The 18454-nt window shown below is 49.2% G+C and overlaps 1 protein-coding gene across 2 annotated transcripts in view; it reads left to right on the forward strand.

Moving 5' to 3' along the window:
- The first annotated feature begins 15345 nt into the window (after positions 1 to 15345).
- Positions 15346 to 18454, forward strand: part of HPCAL1 (hippocalcin like 1) — a 43280-nt gene continuing 40171 nt past the window's right edge. For both annotated transcript variants that reach the window (XM_032185108.1, XM_032185107.1), the window contains exon 1: positions 15346 to 15423. The gene's annotated coding sequence lies outside the window, so the exon portion shown is untranslated. The remainder of the gene's footprint in view (positions 15424 to 18454) is intronic.

Genomic DNA, 18454 nt, shown 5'->3' on the forward strand with positions numbered 1-18454 from the left:
AGCATATCAACATGATAAAATGTTTCAGAGTCTTACTTTTAAAGCAAAGTAGACTTAAAAACTCTCAAATATTGAATTTAGTAGAAGAATATCATTTAACAATATAATGTAAGTAATATATTAGCATACATTTCATTTTGAGGGCTGCTTCATCCACACTTTGAGTCCAAAATGAGGGACAGGTCTGTGGTCCAGTCACCTGCAGCCTTGATTCACCAAAGGGAAGAGTTGGCCCCTACCCTGATCCATGGACCTGAATAGTGCTTGGGTTCCTCTACATCAGAGCTCATCAGGCATCGCATGCATCACAGCAGGCTTTTTCTTGCTTTGCAAAAGTCCACATAATAGAAGTTAGCCTTGAGACACTTGCAGCAGAGAAAGGACGTGCTTAGAACACATGGGGATCTTCAGCTGCATGTGCAAAATCTCCTGGAAACACATTTTTAATGGGACAGCCTTTTCAGTCAGTGCTAATGATTTACCTTGGAAATATGACTCTATAACTCTACTCAAGTTCTTTGTGTATGTAACAAAAGATAAATTACGAGCTTCAGAGTGAGTCAGTGCCGGCTGGTGGTGTCTGAGAGGGTCTGCAAACCCGTTCCAGTGGTGGCTGCACCACATTTCTATGAAGGCTGGTTCGATTGCTGATGCTGCCAACATCATATACTCCCATCACAGCAACACTCTGTATCCACAATTAAAAACAAAAGCAGGAACTTGGAGCTGAATTTGGTTTTCCTTTTCTTTTAGGCTCATTATTTTTTTATCTCGTTTAATTCTCAGGTCACCACTCAGGAGCTCCCGTGGGATGTTTTGTCTCCCCCTCCTCCTGGGAGGATGGTTATACCAGGAGTTTCCAGCTGTGCTCAAATGCTGTGCAAATATGAACTTTAAAAAAAAAATCCATCTTTTTAAAAGGTGAGAGCCAGGCATCTGTGCAAAGAGCTGCAGGACGTGATGGACGAAGTTGGGAAGCTTGCTGCAAACACAAATGCTTCTGCAACTCGATCTATTTGTTTTGCGCTTAATTGTGGCTTAGCTTTGAGTGAAGCTGAATGCCAGCACTGCCAGTCTAGCACAGAAACATGCAAAACGTGGCAATCCGGCTGTGAAATTCACATTGCTCGAGGCAACCTGCATTTGTAGTCGGAGGGAAAGGCATCCCATCTCGCTGCCCCTGCGACACACGCAGCCAGCTGTTGGGGTGATGTATATGCTGCTGTCTGCTGTGAGTGCTGCGGATACTTCCCATGTAGCAAATTCCATCAGTGTGACAGATCTCCTCTGCCAACACATCGAAATGGAAAGCCTGCTGCAATCCTAATAGAAATATCCTGGGAGACTTGCAGCTCTGTTGAATTAAGGAAGGAAGAATAGATCAAATGTTTTTTTCTAAGCCCGGTTAACTCCCCCAGAACAGGACACAGCTGTGAATCCCTTGAAGGCAGCACACATTCCCTGCCAAGTTAGAAGGCAATTATTCTTCATAAATCTGTCTTTTTAAATTCAAGTGGATCGATTGCCTCGTCTATCCTTTCCCTGTGCCAGCACCCGGAAAGGCTGTTTGGGCACCACCTCCGACAAAGCACCCCGCTTATCAGAGAGCCACACCACGGAGGCAATGACAGCCCCGTCAGCCCCGTGTATCCCTTTATAACCATGGATATTAAGGTACGTTCGGGTTTTAAATGTTTTGACCAAGAGATTTCCATGCTGTTTTTAAACATTATCTGGGCTCTGGTTATCTGACCTCCATGAAAAGAAATAGGATGCTCCTACTAATTTATTTTCTAGCTAATAGGCAGAAAAGTGTTGTAAGGAGACAGGACAGTCTCCTTGCACATGCTGTCATGGTTGCATCAGCACAGGGCTCCCGGAGTTGTGCTAACTTGGCTCGGTTACAAGACAGTCATCATCTAATAGCCCTGTTTTGCCACGTCACCCTGGCTCTGGGTGTCAAAATGGTTTCTGCCCTGCCACTGCTGGGCATTCAGCAGGCAGAGAGAAGGAAAAATGGCCTGGTGCAGATGCGAGCAAAGCCTGCATTAAAACACAGGGAAGGCTTGATGGGCTGGGTGGTGTTCAGGGCTTTAAGGAGCTCGCTGTGATTTGAGTAAGATGCTGGTCTTCATGTTTTCCCCCTTTTATTCAAGTAGGGATGATGTCTTGCAGTCTTTGTAAGATGTCTTTTAGGGCTGTGCTGATGACACCCACTACTGCAGTGGTGTGTCTTCTCTGGCTGCCACTCGGTGGATTTACTAAGGCCCTGAGAAATCAATAAACACTATGAGAATGGGAAAGGAATTAGCATAAATTGTCCTCTCCCACGCTGCAGCGGGACAGCAATGAAAGAAAGGATGTTCATTTATCTTTTTTTTTTTTTTCTTTCCTATGACCACATCAGTATATGTACCCTATTTGCATTCCACTGTAATGAACCAAGGCAGGTAAATAAGCTGTTTGTCCTTATCGAGCAGCCTGGAGCTCAGCAGCAGAGATGAGCCAGGGATGTGGTGTGGGATAGACTCAGCAGCAAGCCCTGGGCTGGCTGCTTGGGGGCACTGGGTAGGACTGGGGCATCCTGGGGATAAATGCCAGCTGTTGCACATTTTTCTGAGGGAAACTGTGTTTTTTAGGCATTAAGAAATATGGGAAATTCTGCTGTTGCTGGGAAACTCCTGTTTTACCTCTGTTTGCATTGTAGAAGGGTCCTCTGGGGTCTTAGAGCCACCCCAATCCCAGCACAACTGACCTCAAAGCTAGGTGAGGTTGCCCAGGGTCAGTGCCAGTAAGGTTTGAAACTCCAGGATGGAGATACTGCAGCTTCTCTTGGCAACATTTTCTAGTGCTTGACCCTTGTGATGGAGATATTTCCCTAGTTTCTATTCAGAATTTCCTTTGCTGCATCTGTGACCTCTGTCCCTCATCCTCTTCTTGTGCACCTGTGTGAAAAGAAAACCCAGATGAAGAAACCTAGATGCACAACAACAAAGCCGAACTGAAATACTACTCTGATTTTGACCTGTCCATAATTTTTTGCTGATATTTTATGTGTGTTGCCTTCTCAGCTCCCAAGGAGACTGGAGCACAGCGTGCTGGGGACTTGGTGTGGGTTTTGCTCCCCCTGGGTGTCCCCTGGCAGGAGTTGTCTCCGTTTTCTCCCAGCATCTCCACTGCGGGGCTGGCTGACTGAGCTGCGTTTTAAACCCTGAATGTGGGAAACTCTAGCTGTGAATCCTCTGATAAATCATAGAAAAAACAAAGCTGGAAAGATTCGAAGGGGCTCATTTAATCTTTTCTCCAGCCTCGAGGCAGGTTGTGCCGCTTTATCATCTCTAACCACCACTTGTCTGACCTGTTGGTAGCGAGATGGAAATTTCAGTCCCCCTCCAGCCACCCAGTCTGGCTGTTTGCTGCCCTTACCTGTCAATATTTTTTTCCCACACACCACAGGCATCCCGCTCTGCTTAAGACAACCCATTACACAGCTGGAGGATGATGTTTCCCTCCAGGTTTTGCATCCTGAGGCTGCCAGCCCCTGCTCCAACCCTGCAGCCAGGCTCAGTGCAAGTGCCACTCCACGAGCTCCAGTTTAACCCTCTGGCTGGTGTGGAAGGGTAATTTCACGTTTTATAGGCTCTTGCTCCTCCTTTATCTGCCCTGAAACATCTGGCATTTCCACAGCAACAGTGACACTGTTGATTCATGCTCCGTGTGCGATCCACAGCCGCCCTCTCAGACCTTTTTTTTTTTTGGCAGACCTGCTGCAGCTGAACCTGGTCTGTGTTTGCACAGCTGCTCGTCCCTGTCTGCCTCGCACGCATCCTCACGGAGCTTCTCCCTTCTCTCCAGGCCTTTTCCCCAACTTGGAGGTCTTGCTTTTGGTTGTCATTGAGCCCTCCCTTGTGCTCCCACTTGCTTTGTGCCGCCTGTCATGTAGTAAGGATAGGCTCCATCTCCATCATCTGTACCCATCTGTACCCTGACCCCATGCTCTTCTTTTTGACCCTAATGGGGCAGAGCAGGATGGGTTTCTGGCTGGCACCCCAATCCTTGCTTCCTCCTTGCTTCCTCCCTTCAGTTGCTGCGTGTCGTGACAAACAGCAGCCATGCTTGGAAGTGATGGAGACAATAGCTGCTCACACCACGTGCCTTCACTTCGGCACTTTTTCAGTTCAAGGAGTGACATGAGCTTACGGAAGAGCCCTTTACCTTGAAAGATGCCTGTGCTCTTAATAAACAAAATGTATAGGAAGTTATTGCTCACCACTATGGAAACAGCACTTGCTGAGCACTTGCTGTGACTGTGCCCAATAATACGGGGATGAATAATGCTGTAACAGAGAGGTCATGGAAATGTGAGCTAACACAGGACGGGAAGGTTAATGAACACCGACCATCATAAGACTGTTGTGGGATCTTTAATTAACACAGGTGATTCCCATTTGCCTCAACAGTTTCTCACCTTGTCAATCCATGCAACCTAAAAACAACCTGCAGATCAGCCAGGCAGGAAGGTAATGGTCTTTTTATGGATGTAACTCATAAAATCCCAGAACCATACGGCAGCCCAAGTTGGGAGGGACCTGGAAAGGTCATCAGGTCCAAGCTTTAATGGGAAAACGGAGCCTGGGTGAGATTGCCTCGCACCCATCTTAAAAACCTCCAGTGACCGGGATTTAATCATGTCCCTGGGGAGGTTGTTCTGGTGAGTGAGTGCTCTCACTGTCAAAAATTTCTTTCTTCTATCAAGATGAAACCTCTCCTGATGCAGGTTGTACCCGTTGTCCCTTGTCATCTCCCCTTGAGAAGAGAGAGCCTCCATCCTTTTTGTAGCTGCCCTGTAAGCACTGGAATATGTGATGAGGTCTCCCTTGAGCCTTCTCTTCTCCTGGGTGAAAATAACCAATTCCTTCAATTTTTATTCACGGTTCTCCAGCCCTCTGGTCATCTTCATGGCCCTCTTTGGACCTCTCTGATCTATCCATGCCCTTTTGAATTACGGGGACCAGAACTGGGCGCAGCACTCCAGGCGCAGCCTGACAAGTGCAGCAGCATGATCACATCTCTGTCTCTGCCAGAAATGCCCAGTTACCTGGGTTTGTTGTGCAGCACGAGCTGTGTACTCAGGAACTGCTTTGGAGAGCACGAACTGGCACATCAAGTCCTTCCTCAATGTGCTGGATTTATTACACGAGGCTACTAACACACCAGTGCTCCCCTGTAATGGGTTTTCTGCACCATCTGGGTGCTCTTTGGGGTCAGGCAGGGCCCTCTGCCACTCTGCACGTTCCTTTGACCAGGAGGTAAAGGACCCAGCACCTCGAATTGGACACTCTACAAAGCAATGACTTGCTCAAAAACTGGAAATCTGGAAGAAAAGCCGTGCATTTGCTTGCTGGTGACTCAGTGCTCGGTGTTTTCAAACTTCCCAGGCGAAATACAGACCGGAGACATAACTGCTATGAAAAGTGAAGGTCTGCTTTCTCCAGCAGCATGTGAGTCCCAGCACCTGGAGTCCAGACAGCCCTGAAGTGACAAGGTCTGCAAACAAACTGAGATTTTATAGGGCCAGTTGTAACACGGTAGGTGTGGTAATACGGGCTGGGGCGCTTAAAGCAGTGTCATAACAAAACATTTTGGAAAATATCGCTCCACATTTACACCCGGGGCATGAATGCTAACCTGAAATAATTTCCTTTGTTTCAATGTTTTCTATATTAAGAAGTGGTATTTTAGATTTCTACTCACTTTGTCTACCCAAGTGCAGGGTCTGCTTCGGCTCCCCAGGCTGAGTCTGTCTCGGAGGAGCTCTGCAGAAGGCTCTGCAGTGCTGCTGAGCATGAATTTGACCCACTGCGCTCAGCTGCCCTACTAATACATCTGTCTTGGGTCCAAGTGTTCTCCCGATTTGTGCTATAATTATCCTAAAACTAGATTTTTCTAAATTCCATTCCCCCGTAGCTTTTTATAGCCCTGGGAGTTAATTATTCAGAGCCGTGGAAGTTCTCGGCAGCGCTTTGCCCAGGCGTTTTTGGACACATGAGGCTGGGACGAGGGAATGGCTTTGGCCAAACGTCCAACCCACTGCATTTGGTGTTTTCTCCTCTGACGGCGTCTCCTTGAATCTTCGGGAGGCACTGATGGTCTCTGAGCCTGCTGTGGGCTGTATTCACATGCTCTAACATCCCAGGGATGGGAATAAAGCAGGGCAGGGATGCAGAGGGGAGGCTGCAGGAGCTGGGGAGAAGTCAGCGGTGCCATTTGGGTGGCTGGGGGCTCTGAGCAGCACCCCGCTGCCCTCGCAGAGGCAATCCAGCAGCGGCAAATGAGGCTGAGCCTCTCCTGCCTCCCACATCCTCGCTCGGGTAAGTGCAGGGAGTGTGTACTTTAATTAGCGATGATACATGAGGGAGACAGGAGATGAAGCAACGTTCAAATTAAGTATCTGCAGAGCTGGTGAGAAGGCAAATATGAGCTCCCAGACTTGAGGGATTATTATTTTTTTCTTTCAGTCCCTTCTGCAGCGATGGTTTGGGTTTTAATTCAAAAAGTAAAGGAGCTGTTGCAGGGGGAGGGCGATGGATGCCCACACGTCCCCGCTGTCAGCAAGTTGCAAGGCAATCCCGGTAGGTTTGGGGTCTTTCCTCGGGGGTGGAGACTTCAACAGAGCCCCACTCCTCTCCCCCATGCCTTGGTGAACCTTCCAATCAACGGGTTAACCTTCCATTACAAACCTGTTGTTTAACATCCTGTGCTCCCAAATGACAGAATTTCAATTTACTGTTGTAAATAAATAATACTTAAATATTGGGTAAAGGGTGCTGCACGGTGCAATATGGCTATGGTGTGGTTTAGATGGGTAAATACCAACCATTCACAGCCCCTTTTGCTATGATTTCACTTTAATAATGACTTCGGTGTTTCACTATGAGTCAGGCAACAACAGAGGAATCGCTGAAGAAATTTCCCTGAAAACCTCGCTGAAAAACCAGTTATGAGTCAGAGGAAGCAGCAGCATGTCACTGGTTCAGGCCCTGCCTGTTTGGCTCCGTGCAATTTCAGAAACCAGATCCCCCACCTCAGTCCAGTGTTTTGCTCGGGTTTGTCCCCTCCCAGCCGGCGCGGCTTGGTTACTCTTTACCTTCGACCGAAAACCGAGCCTTGCACGCTGTTAGGGGCTGGCAGTTCTCGACAGGAGCCCAGAGCAAAGCGGCGTTTGTTTGTGTTGCTGGTGAGAGGTCACAGCTGCAAGGGCAGATGCGGGCTGAGGCCAAACCGAGTTAATTAGGCAGCGCTGCGATGCCACTGCTCGATGCAAAAGGTGTCCCTGTCCAGCGCTTCTTAGGATCTCATCTGGTAAAAAGGGTTTTATTTCTTAATCTGCCAGCATGAAGGAGCAGAAAAGATGTCTCCAGAAGTCTACCAGAGCTAACGTGGTTCGGATACCCCGGCGTGGGACCAGCAACCAGACTTTTCCAACCTGCCTAGATATCACTGAATATGAACAGGGCGCCTGCTAATTGTGATCCTACGAAAAATGGAGCAGCATCTGCATGGGCAGGTGGCGAGGGCACGGACCCTACGTTGCTCCCCATCACAGCCAACCCCAGAGGCTTCCCCAGGGCCCACAGGGATGTTTCTCAAGCTGAGGCCAGCTAGTGAAATGTGGCTGAAACATGCTTGAAATGAAGCGTGGCTTTCACTGCTTTAAATCAAGGCTCGAGACTGCAGAATTGGGACGTCCATGCAATAGCATGGGGGAACTGATGATTATCTAAATGTGCAGTCAATACCCCCCCCCTCATTTAATTATTAGTGTGCTTTTGTCAAATGCCCAACAATGTGATTACCCTATTAAAGTATTTTCTCCAGGCATAAACCTCCTTTTTAAGAAAAATTACTTTCTTCTTATTTAAAAAGTTGTTAATTAATACTTTTATTGTCCTCCCCTGTGATTTGCTTTCTCTTAATTACCAACAGGAGCAATACAAGAGCACTCCATTGCCTATGCCAAAATTAACCTGGCTTCCTCTACATTGCTCTGAATGATCCACATGGTTTTGCCTTTGAATACGGAGACCCTGACCCCATGAGAAATGATGCCAGGACCCTCTGATTTCAGGGTGGGTTTGTGCAGCTGGCAGGCAGGTTTCCAAATCCAGCAGCTCGCTGTGAGCGCTGGTCGAGGGCTGCAGCCCCAGCATCCTGACGCCGCCGTGCTGGCTCTGGACAGCATCCCGGAGCACGCAGCGTGGCACAGCACTAAAATAGCATCTTGTTGGCTCAAACATCCCAGAAAGCGCTGCCGGGTTTCCTTCTTCTCTCCTTGTTCAGCCACAGGAAAAAACGCGGTCTCAGGAAAACTGAAAAGTTGCAGCGGGGAAACATCGGTTTTGCTATATTATTATTTATTGCCCTGATTGAACCAAAGCTCTTTGTTCTGTTTTGCTTTTTAAAGCTTTTGTAATGCCAGGCTAAAACATTGATTTTCATTTAGACACACCGGTAGTTTTCATGCTTAATTTCTGGTTTTGTTCATTTCCCTTTTGTGGTTCAGAATAGAAACGAGTAAGATATTTTCTGCAGTGTGGAAACACTCGACTTTGCTTAATCCATCCCACCTCTCTCAGCAAAGTTTCTGATGTTTTGGACCACAAACACTGAGTTGATTCTGTTACATCTCGTGGGTTACATCTCATGGACATGTAGGATTTGGTGCTCTGTTCTGATATGGGAACACTTGTGCATGGGCCAGTGCTCTGGACAGCTGCAGCTGGAAATAAGCACATGCAGGTGATGGAGGAGAGGAAATTATGATTTTTTTTTCAGTAGTTATAGTTAAAACACCACCACCCCCATACACACACACCCACCTCCCACCTCCCCATGCTTTGTTTGCTGGCACATCCCACTGTGGCCAAGCACTGCAGCACAAAACTACAGTGAAGCACCATGGAGAGAAACGAGGCTTTTTAATTTTCCCTATTTAGCAGGGCTTTTCCCTTTCGGTGCAAGAAGATTTAATATTAAAATCTTATCTAAAACATCTAACTTTAGTGTCTAGCATAGCAACTGCAGCCTTGGAGGCAAAATCAAGTCCCTTTTAGATTCCCGTGTAATAAACTGGTAGACAACAGTAAATGAAATGAAAATGTGCTGGTTTTAATTCATAAATTTTTCACCTCTGCCAGTCCTATTTTTTTTTCTGTATTTCCTCGCTCAGTCATTCTATTATTTGAGAGTAAAGCCAGGCAGCCAAATTTCCTTCATGTCGTTTAATCATTGTTCTCTCTGACTTTGAAAAGGACACCAAGTGTTCCTATATATGTAAATGTACCCGATGTTTTCGCCGTTCATATGCTAAGTCACATGTAGGCACTGTGGTATCCCTGGGGCAACCTTAATACAAAGGTAGGTAGCAAAGTGCATTTTTGTCTTTGTCCAGCTGTGCAGGCTCACATCTGCTGTTCCCAGCCTTGCTGCCAATCATCACAGCTCTCACTATTCATTTTTCCTCAGAGGGGAAGAAAGCACCCAAGAAAATCTCCTGCTAAGAGAAAGAAGAGCAATCACGCAACGATGGAGTATTGCCACTATTTTTGTTACCTCTTTCTATTTTTTTAAAACATCTATCTGATGTTACTGGCACAGCAGGCATAGCAAGCAGGTTGCAGAGGAAAAAGCATGCGAAAATGGCATTAAATATTGTGTTGTAACGACGTTCTCTGAATTTCCGCTAGCTCCATGTTACATTATTCAAACCAGACACAAGCTCTCTAGGGTACGGGCAGATTCCACCTTCCCAGCTCTCCCCACCCTCCAAGGTCATTTAAAACAGGGCAGGAAAACACAGTAGAAGACAGTGCAGGGAACAAGCCTGCTTCAGCAGGCAAACACGCCATAAAAACCTACTCGCTCTTTTCCACCCCCGGTTTCTGGGATCCGAAGGACTGGCGAACCCCCTTCTATTTGCTTTGGTAGTACATCAAATACAGGCTCAGGAGCGATGCTCCTGCCCGTGCTGCGGGTGAGAGCAAGGTGTGCAGCTGGCATTTCCCAAGCATGTTTGTTTGCACGAGGAGTCCTAGCTGGGAGTGCAAAGGAGGGTTAGGCTGATGCAGGCACGGATTTGAGCCCCAGCAGCTGGTAGCAAAAATCGTGAGGCCTTATAGAAAGGCATCAAGGCTTTCAGTACTGGAAGACTTGACTTAGCACAGAAAATAAGGCAGCACAGGGGGAAGGACCAGGCTCTCCCAGGGTGAATGTGGCCCCAGTTCAGAGCCCAAAGGCTTGCTTTTGCTCTCAGTGTCTGCAGCAGAGGCAAATCCAGGCTCTGGGATCTCCAATCTGGCCTGAAAGCAGCTGGAACAATCGTCTGTCTTCAAGGAGGGAGCCTTGGATCCCCACAACCATCACAAGTGTTAGGAGATCAAGAGGGAAGGAACAGTGTGAGCTTTTAATCCTTGCCAACAGTTTCCTCTGGTGCTTTTTTGGTAGAGGTAACAGGAACTGGAATCCCCGGCAGCACACAGTGCTCCAGGTCAGGCTGATGAACTGCTGAAAAAAGGTAAATATTGCTCTAATGTCTCCCCAGAGTCAATCACGCCAAGCCCCAGGAAGGCAGGTAATAATTCAAGATTAGCAATAGGCCTCATACTGCCACTAAAGCTCACGTTATAATGGCAGATATTTAAGGAATAGCTGTGTGCCACACATCTCAACTACTTTTGTTTCCATCTAATCCCTTGGTGATTAAGCCCCAGCCAGCAGAAGGAATTTCACGTGGTATTTTCAGATTCAGCAGAGCTGGAGTGATCCAGATGAATCTAATTTAATCCCTCTTTGTTCCTCTTTGCCGACTGTGGAAACGAAATGAGAAGCAGAAAGAAAATCAGACGAGAGGTGGGATGCCAAAGCAACTGTGGCAATGCAGTTGGTGAAGGGCCACACCAGATCAGCAAAGGATCATTAGATAGGCTTAATGGGCATAGGACATTAAAAGAAGAACCTCACATAATCCAGATTCATGCAATGGGCCCCATCTTGCAAACAAACCAATTTCTGGCCATTAAGTTCTTGCATTAAGGGGTGCTCCTCATCCCATGGGCAGTTTGGGAGCATCCCACAGCTTTGGAAGGGTCTCCTGCTTTCCGAGTTGTTCTCCAGGAGATTGCTCTAAGTCAGGGATTGCTCCTTCCAGCCTCCTCGCTGGCAGGGCAGTGTGAGAAGCAGAAAAGTCCTTGACTCAGTGTAAGCACTGCTCTCCAACAACTAAAACAAGTAGGAGACATTTCTTTTCAGAAAGAGCTGTCAGGTATTGGAACGGGTTGCACAGGGAGGTGGTGGTGTCACTGTGCCTGGGGGTGTTCAAGGAGAGGCTGGACGTGGTGCTTAGGGACATGGTTTAGTGGGTGACACTGATAGCAGGGTGATGGTTGGACCAGATGATCTTGGAGGTCTTTTCCAACCTTGATGATTCTTTGTTACACTGATGAGAGGCTAGAGCCTGAGCTGGAACACGTCATGTGGAATGTGTGGAACAAGGTAGATGAGGCTGCGATTTGCTAGGCTGCATTTTTGCCACCTGACCTTAGCCATAAAAGTGGCCTAGAAGAAAGCTGGAGAGGGACTCTATCGGGGAGTGTAGCCATGGAACCAGGAATAATGGCTTTGTACAAATGGAGGGGAAATTTAGTTCAGATGTGACGTGAGGAAGAAATTGTTCACTTGGAGCACAAAGCGCACGTGGGAATTAGGGCTGAAGATGCACCTTGCTTCTGTTCTTTTCCATAAAGGATAGAATAAAATTACCTAAAAACCCATGTTAAAAATAAACCCAGGGCACAGGATGGGAGGTGCAGGGCAGTCCCCATGCTCGAGGGACAGCCTTTCTCTCTGGCAAGCCAAACAGCCTGGGACAGACAGCCCCATAAAAGGGTCCCTCAGCCCCCCCAACCCTCCTCCTTGTCCACGTGAGGGCATCTCCCAGACCACTCCCAACACAGCTGCTGTTGGCCACACATGGGCCGCTCCATCACAGAGCCTTTTTGAGGTCACAGTGGCCACCACTGCCCCAGGCCCTATAAAACAGGGCCCCTGCGGCTGGCCCACCACTCGCTGAGCATCTCGGCCCTCTGACTGCCAGCTCGTGTGGCAGGAAGGAGACCAGGAGAGCAAGGCAGGCCTCTTGGTGTGTGAGGACAGCCATGCAGTGCGGTGAAGAACCAAGAAGGAATGAACCTGAGCAGAAGTCCCCCTGTACTCGGCTCTGGTGAGGCCGCACCTCGAGTACTGTGTTCAGTTTTGGGCCCCTCGCTACAAGAAGGATATCGAGGTGCTCAAGAGAGTCCAGAGAAGGGCGACAAAGCTGGTGAGGGGTCTGGAGAACAAGTCCTATGAGGAGCGGCTGAGGGAGCTGGGCTTGTTCAGCCTGGAGAAGAGGAGGCTCAGGGGCGACCTTATCGCTCTCGACCTTAAAGGAGGCTGTAGCGAGGTGGGGGTTGGTCTGTTCTCCCACGTGCCTGGTGACAGGATGAGGGGGAATGGGCTTAAGTTGCACCAGGGGAGGTTTAGGTTGGATGTTAAGAAGAACTGAGAGGGTTGTGAGGCATTGGAATGGGCTGCCCAGGGAAGTGGTGGAGTCACCATCCCTGGAGGTCTTTAAAAGACATTTAGATGTAGAGTTTACTGATATGGTTTAGTGAAGAACTTGTAAGTGTTAGGTCAGAGGTTGGATTCGGTGATCTTGGAGGTCTCTTCCAACCTAGGTGATTCCGTGATTCTGTGAAAATCACCTGAAATCTTGGTGGCAGTGATTTGACTGGCATCTTGTTTCAGGTCACAACTGGCAGGGTGCACTTCTTGAAAGCAGAAGCTGGGTGTAATGTCTTGTTTGGTTCTTGTTGCGTGGAATAGCTGAATCCAAAATTATTTAAAATATTTCTGTGACTAATGACAGGATAGGATGCTGAATGCTGGACAGCTTGAAGAGATGAGTTTTGTATTGGGCTGAGCAGCCTGGGTATTTCTCGAAGTAATTACCCACTGACTATAAAATGTCCCCAATTCTCCCAGCACAGGCACGGGGCCCTGGGAGCTGTAAATCTCTCAAGCAGGTACTTGCTTGGTTGCCACCGAGGGCTGGGCAGAGGCTGCTGCTGTCACCTGTGTCACCCATGGGCTGGCGGGGAAATCGAGAGGGTCGCTCACCCCAAATCATCTCCCGCCAGGAGAAGAGGGCTTAGAGCACGTGAGGTTGGCAGCGGCAGTGCTTGCGTACAGTTTTCCACTCTGCCTTCCCATTCTGGTTTAACCATGCACATTCTTCAGTTTCCGAGCTTGTTTTTTTGCCTTGGGCTGACTTTTATTGCTCTTATTTATTTATTTATTTTAATCTGGCAAAACGGTTGAACTATTCTTAAAGGGGGTGGAGAAAACAGTCATTGTTTAGTAACATTTTCAGCTTTGCATCAATAATTTCAATGTATCCCAGCTTTGCAGTACGTGTGAAAGGTGTTTTCATTTTTTCCTGTCCTTAAAAAAGTATCTGCTGGATTTCGTGCAGAGATAAGCTTTGAAAACCTGCTGGTTTGGTGGTGGCGGGCTTTTTCTCTTTGTTCCCCCACTTGCCTCACAAGGATTGTTGCTAAAATCTCTAAATATCTTTTTTTTTTTTTTTTTTTTTTTTTCCTGGTGTGGCCTTGATTTCAGCTCTGTTTGGTTCTTATCTTGCGACTGCACCGAACGTGCTCACTTAGTCTCCCGTACAGGGAGGCAGAGTGAGAGCTACTGATAAGGCACACTGGCAACTGCGTTACATTCTCCATACATTTCTGACTTGAAAATGCGCTGGGCAGGAGCTGGGGAGAAAATAAAAAAATCCAAAAAGGAGGATTCATTCCTTTGTCTGCTCAGCAGGCCTTATTTCTGAGCAGTCACCTCTCTTGGGAAGCAGATTAGCATCAGTCCCTAAATCCTCTCCATTTTGCCATGGGGTCTGCTGAGAGCTCAGCACCTGCCTCTGGCCAGGTGGCAGAGTCCCCATTCACTGCCTCTGCTGGCACCTGTACGGAATTCACCTGCAGGGCCACCAGCCTTTTGGGGGCACGGCTGGGACACTGGGGACACTTTGAGGGGTATGGGTGCATGCCGGCATCGCCTGCTTGGTGGTGAGGTGTGTGGTGTGGGGCTGCAGCCCTCGCCTTCCTCCACTCCAGAAAATTTGGTGGTGGGGAGTGTAGGGCCTAGTGAGAGATGGTGACATGGTGGGGTGGCTGTTTGTTTGTTTGGGGGTTGAAAATAGGGGATGGGATGGGAAGGGAAGGGAAGGAAAACGGGAAAGGGAAGAGGAAGGGGAAGGGAAGGGGAAGGGAAGGGAAGGGAAGGGAAGGGAAGGGAAGGGAAGGGAAGGGAAGGGAAGGGAAGGGAAGGGAAGGGAAGGGAAGGGAAGGGAAGGGAAGGGAAGGGAAGGGAAGGGAAGGGAAGGGAAGGGAAGGGAAGGGGTAAAAAGGGGAAAGGAAAAGGGAGGAAGGAAAGGGGAGGAAAGGGGAGGAAAGGGGAGGAAAGGGGAGGAAAGGGGAGGAAAGGGGAGGAAAGGGGAGGAAAGGGGAGGAAAGGGGAGGAAAGGGGAGGAAAGGAAAGGAAAGGAAAGGAAAGGAAAGGAAAGGAAAGGAAAGGAAAGGAAAGGAAAGGAAAGGAAAGGAAAGGAAAGGAAAGGAAAGGAAAGGAAAGGAAAGGAAAGGAAAGGAAAGGAAAGGAAAGGAAAGGAAAGGAAAGGGAGGGGAAAAGGTGAAAAGAGAAAAGAAAGGAAAAGAAAGGAAAAGAAAAAGAAAAAGAAAAAGAAAAAGAAAAAGAAAAAGAAAAAGAAAAAGAAAAAGAAAAAGAAAAAGAAAAAGAAAAAGAAAAAGAAAAAGGGAGGGGAAAAGGAAGGGGAAAAAAGGAAAGAAAACGAAAGAAAAAAAAAAAAAAAACGAAAGAAGAAGGACAGAAGAGGTACAGAAAAGGGAAAAAAAATGATGAAGGCGAGAAGCAGCACGGAGCAAGAAGGGGTCGAGCCCCCCAAACTTTCTCCCGGCCGTGCCCCCCGCACCCCCCGCGCTTCCTGCCCGGGGCTGGGGCTGGGGGGGGGGGCGGGCGGCGGCCGGGCCCGGCCCCAAATGGCGGCGGCCGCGGACGGGCGGCCCCGAGGGGCCCCTCGCGCCCCGCCCCGGCGCTGAGGAGCCGCTGCCCCGGCGGGGAAGCGGAGCCCCGCGGCTGGCTCCCCGCGGCCCCTCGGCGGCTCCTTCCTCCCCGTCCCTCCTCCTCCTCCTCCTCCTCCTCCTCCTCCGCCGCCGCCGTCCCTCCCCGCCGAGCGCCTCCCGCTCATTTCCTCTTTCGCCCGGGAGGAGCCGGCCGGCAGCCGCCGAGGGGGACCCCCGGGTAAGGCAGTGGGGTGGGTTTGGGTTTTGTTTATTTTATTTTTTTGGGGTGGGGGTGGATTTGGGGTTTGGGTCCCGCTTTGCTCTCGCCCCTTTGGAGCCAGCTCCCCGAAAGCCGCCCTTCCTATGTGCCTCCTCCTTGGGCGGCCCCTCCGGAAAATAAAAGCTCGGCAGCCCTTGGGAAGAGGCTGCGGTGCTCCCTGCCTGCTCCCCTGGGTGCTGGAGGGAGGCTGGGGGCACCCCGGGGCCCCCCCTTGCCCTGGACGGGCTCTGCACCCCAAGGATTTGCGAGCGACTTGGCGCCCGGAGAACTTTCTGTAGGGTTTTTTGGGGAAAAGGAGGCGAAACGCAGCACCCCAAAGTGAAAGGGCTGCTGGGGGGAGCAGCTGGCTGCTCCGTGTCTCCTGCTGGCAGCTGGATAATCTGCTCCTTTACGGCAAAATCCTTTTTTTTTTTTATGATTATTTTTCTGCAGCAATACGTAGAGGTGAGCGCCGGAGCCGAGCGCGATGCCGTAGTCCCATTCACAAATGCAAGCGCGGTAGGGACGTGGAGTGCTCTCTGCGGGGAAAACGGAGGAGGAAGCGGTTGTTCCTTCCCCAAAATATTCTGCAGTTTTCCCACTCGGAGCCGTTTGCTGGGTTCCTGAGCTCCTCTCGCCTTGGGGACGTGTTGGTTGCCCCGAAAGCCCTGCACTGGGTGGGGAGCCTAGCACGGTGCCGTGCATCCCGCAGTGGGGTCGGGGATGGCATCGCACCTCGCTCCTCCTCAGGACCCCATCAGAGGATCAGGTCTGACAGCAGCTGCCTGCCTTTCATCCCCCCCTGTGCTGTGAGGCTCGGAAAAAAGGGAGGTGATCCGTCCACTGCTCCGCTGAGGTTAGATGGAGAGAGAGCGGCCAGCCTGCTGCCTCTTTTCGCCACCTGTTTTCTTCTCCTCTTTGTTTTTGCCCTAAATGCAACGTTGGGCTCTGCGTAGAACTGTAGGAAACCTGGGGGGGGTGTGCCACGACAGGACGGGTGTCGCAATGCTGGCAGCAGCCCTGCTCTGGTGTCAGCTGTGCCAGCCAAAAAAGTGCTTTTTGTTGGCACGGCGCGGTCTGCTCGGGGAGGCGATGGAGGCAGCGCTGGGAAGAGTTCGCCCAGCTGCAGCGGGGGGATGCTCCTAACTTGTCAGCCTAGAGGAACATCTCTGCTCGGGCTGGCAGGGCAGGCAGCTGCTGCTGCCCAAATTCAGGGGCAAAAAGGGAAAAAAAAAAAAAAAAGCATGCAATCTGTGCTTAGAAATGGTTGCGATGAGAAGTGTTCGCGCTGCATGATCATGATTTATCGTGTTTCCCAAGCGAGACAATACTCTTTTCAGTGCTGATTGCCCTGCCTCGAGTGAGACGGGAATGCTGGTAGACCAAGTGGGCGATCTGATTTAAAATTCTATATGATAGGCTGCTTCTCTTGCCTGTAGTGACACGAGGCTGTAAGGAATGAGGTTGTGCTGTCTGTGCGTGCGAGATGCGCTGATACTCACGGGAAGAGGATCGCTCACACCTGGGCTTCCCTTCAGACATGACTCTTAGGTCAGAACCAGTAACAAATGCAATGTGTTTTCCAGTGAATTTAAGAAAAACAGACTTTTTTTTTTTTTCTTAATATGCTTTTTTTTCTCTTGTTCCTACTATGCTTCCTGTAGCGTTTGTGTGTGGGACCCGTTTCTTTGTTCATTGCCCATGTTAGAAAATACTTGCAGTGCCCAACTTGAGGATCTTTGTGGGGCTTAATTCAACCCGAAGTTAATTTCTGTTGGCAAGAGGTGATTTATCGCAGCTCATGTTGACTGTGTTGGGTGGGATCCTACGCCATGCGTTTCTTGCGAAATTGTTGGGTTTTAGCTTTAATGAGCAGAAAATGTTTTAAATCAATGTCTGAAATTTCCGTCGTTCCAATAACCCTCTGCCAACCCCGAGAGTACAACGAATGCAAACAATTATCTTCACCTTATCAGCTTTTTGGTGAATAAAAGCCTTTATGGGTCGGTTGTGTTGTGCTAACCTCCTAATTAACTCATTGATTTCTGCATTTCTTGACTTTCCCAGATAAATATCTGCCCGTTGTCACGCTCCAGTGGCAAAGCCACCCTGAATCTTTAAACAATGGGGCCAAACACTCCACCAAGGAGCTCCTGCTTCTTTTAGCAGTGGCTAAAATTAGGCTAAATTCTTCAGCTGAATCTCCCGGAAACATTAGCTTTCTGGAAGTTCAGTGTCTGTGACTTGGAGACCTGTAGGATCCACCGCGCGATGAATTATGCATTCCCTTGCCTTGTCCGCGCTGGAATTAGAAGGCAGGAGCCGAGATGCCGGATCCAGCTCGTAACCTGAGAAATATTGCACTTCTCCTGGACTGCATGGCATGAAATAAGCTGTTAGCAGTAAGAAATGGTGCTCGTAACTAGCGTGGTGGGTTTGTAGGTATGCGGGATAACTGTGGTGGAAGAGATGGCAAATGGTGCTTTGGGGCTATTCAATCCACACGCCTGGTAGGGGTGTTTCTTTTTAAAGTCAAAAAAAAAAAAAGAAGCAAGGAATTCAATCAATGCAGTCAGTGCACCATCTTTTGAGAGCTTTGATTTTTTGGGGGGTGATTTCTACAACCACAGTTTTAGGAGGCCCTCTTTTCTGCCCGGTCTTTCCACCGGAGATGAGGCTGGCCGAATGGGAAGCGGCGCAGCCAGATCAATGGACTCCTGCCTGTATTTTGGTTGCTGTAGCCTTAACCTCTTGAGAAAGGTGTTTGAGGCTGATGGCAACGATTCAAAACTCTGTCCGGGTTGGAGAACACTGGTTTTGGTGACAGGGACATCTGGAGACTTAGAGGGTGGGAGGCTGAGTATCAGCAGCGTGGTTTGCACCTTCAGAGATGTGTGCTGGAAATGAGGCGTAGCGAGATCCTGGCGGCTGTGCCAGGAGCCACGGCCGAACACGGGCAGCTGCTTTTGCAATTTGAGGGTGTTTTTGTTTCAGACAACGTGTTTATCTG

This window comes from Aythya fuligula, chromosome 3 (assembly GCF_009819795.1).
Source record: "Aythya fuligula isolate bAytFul2 chromosome 3, bAytFul2.pri, whole genome shotgun sequence".
Lineage (NCBI taxonomy): Eukaryota > Metazoa > Chordata > Aves > Anseriformes > Anatidae > Aythya > Aythya fuligula.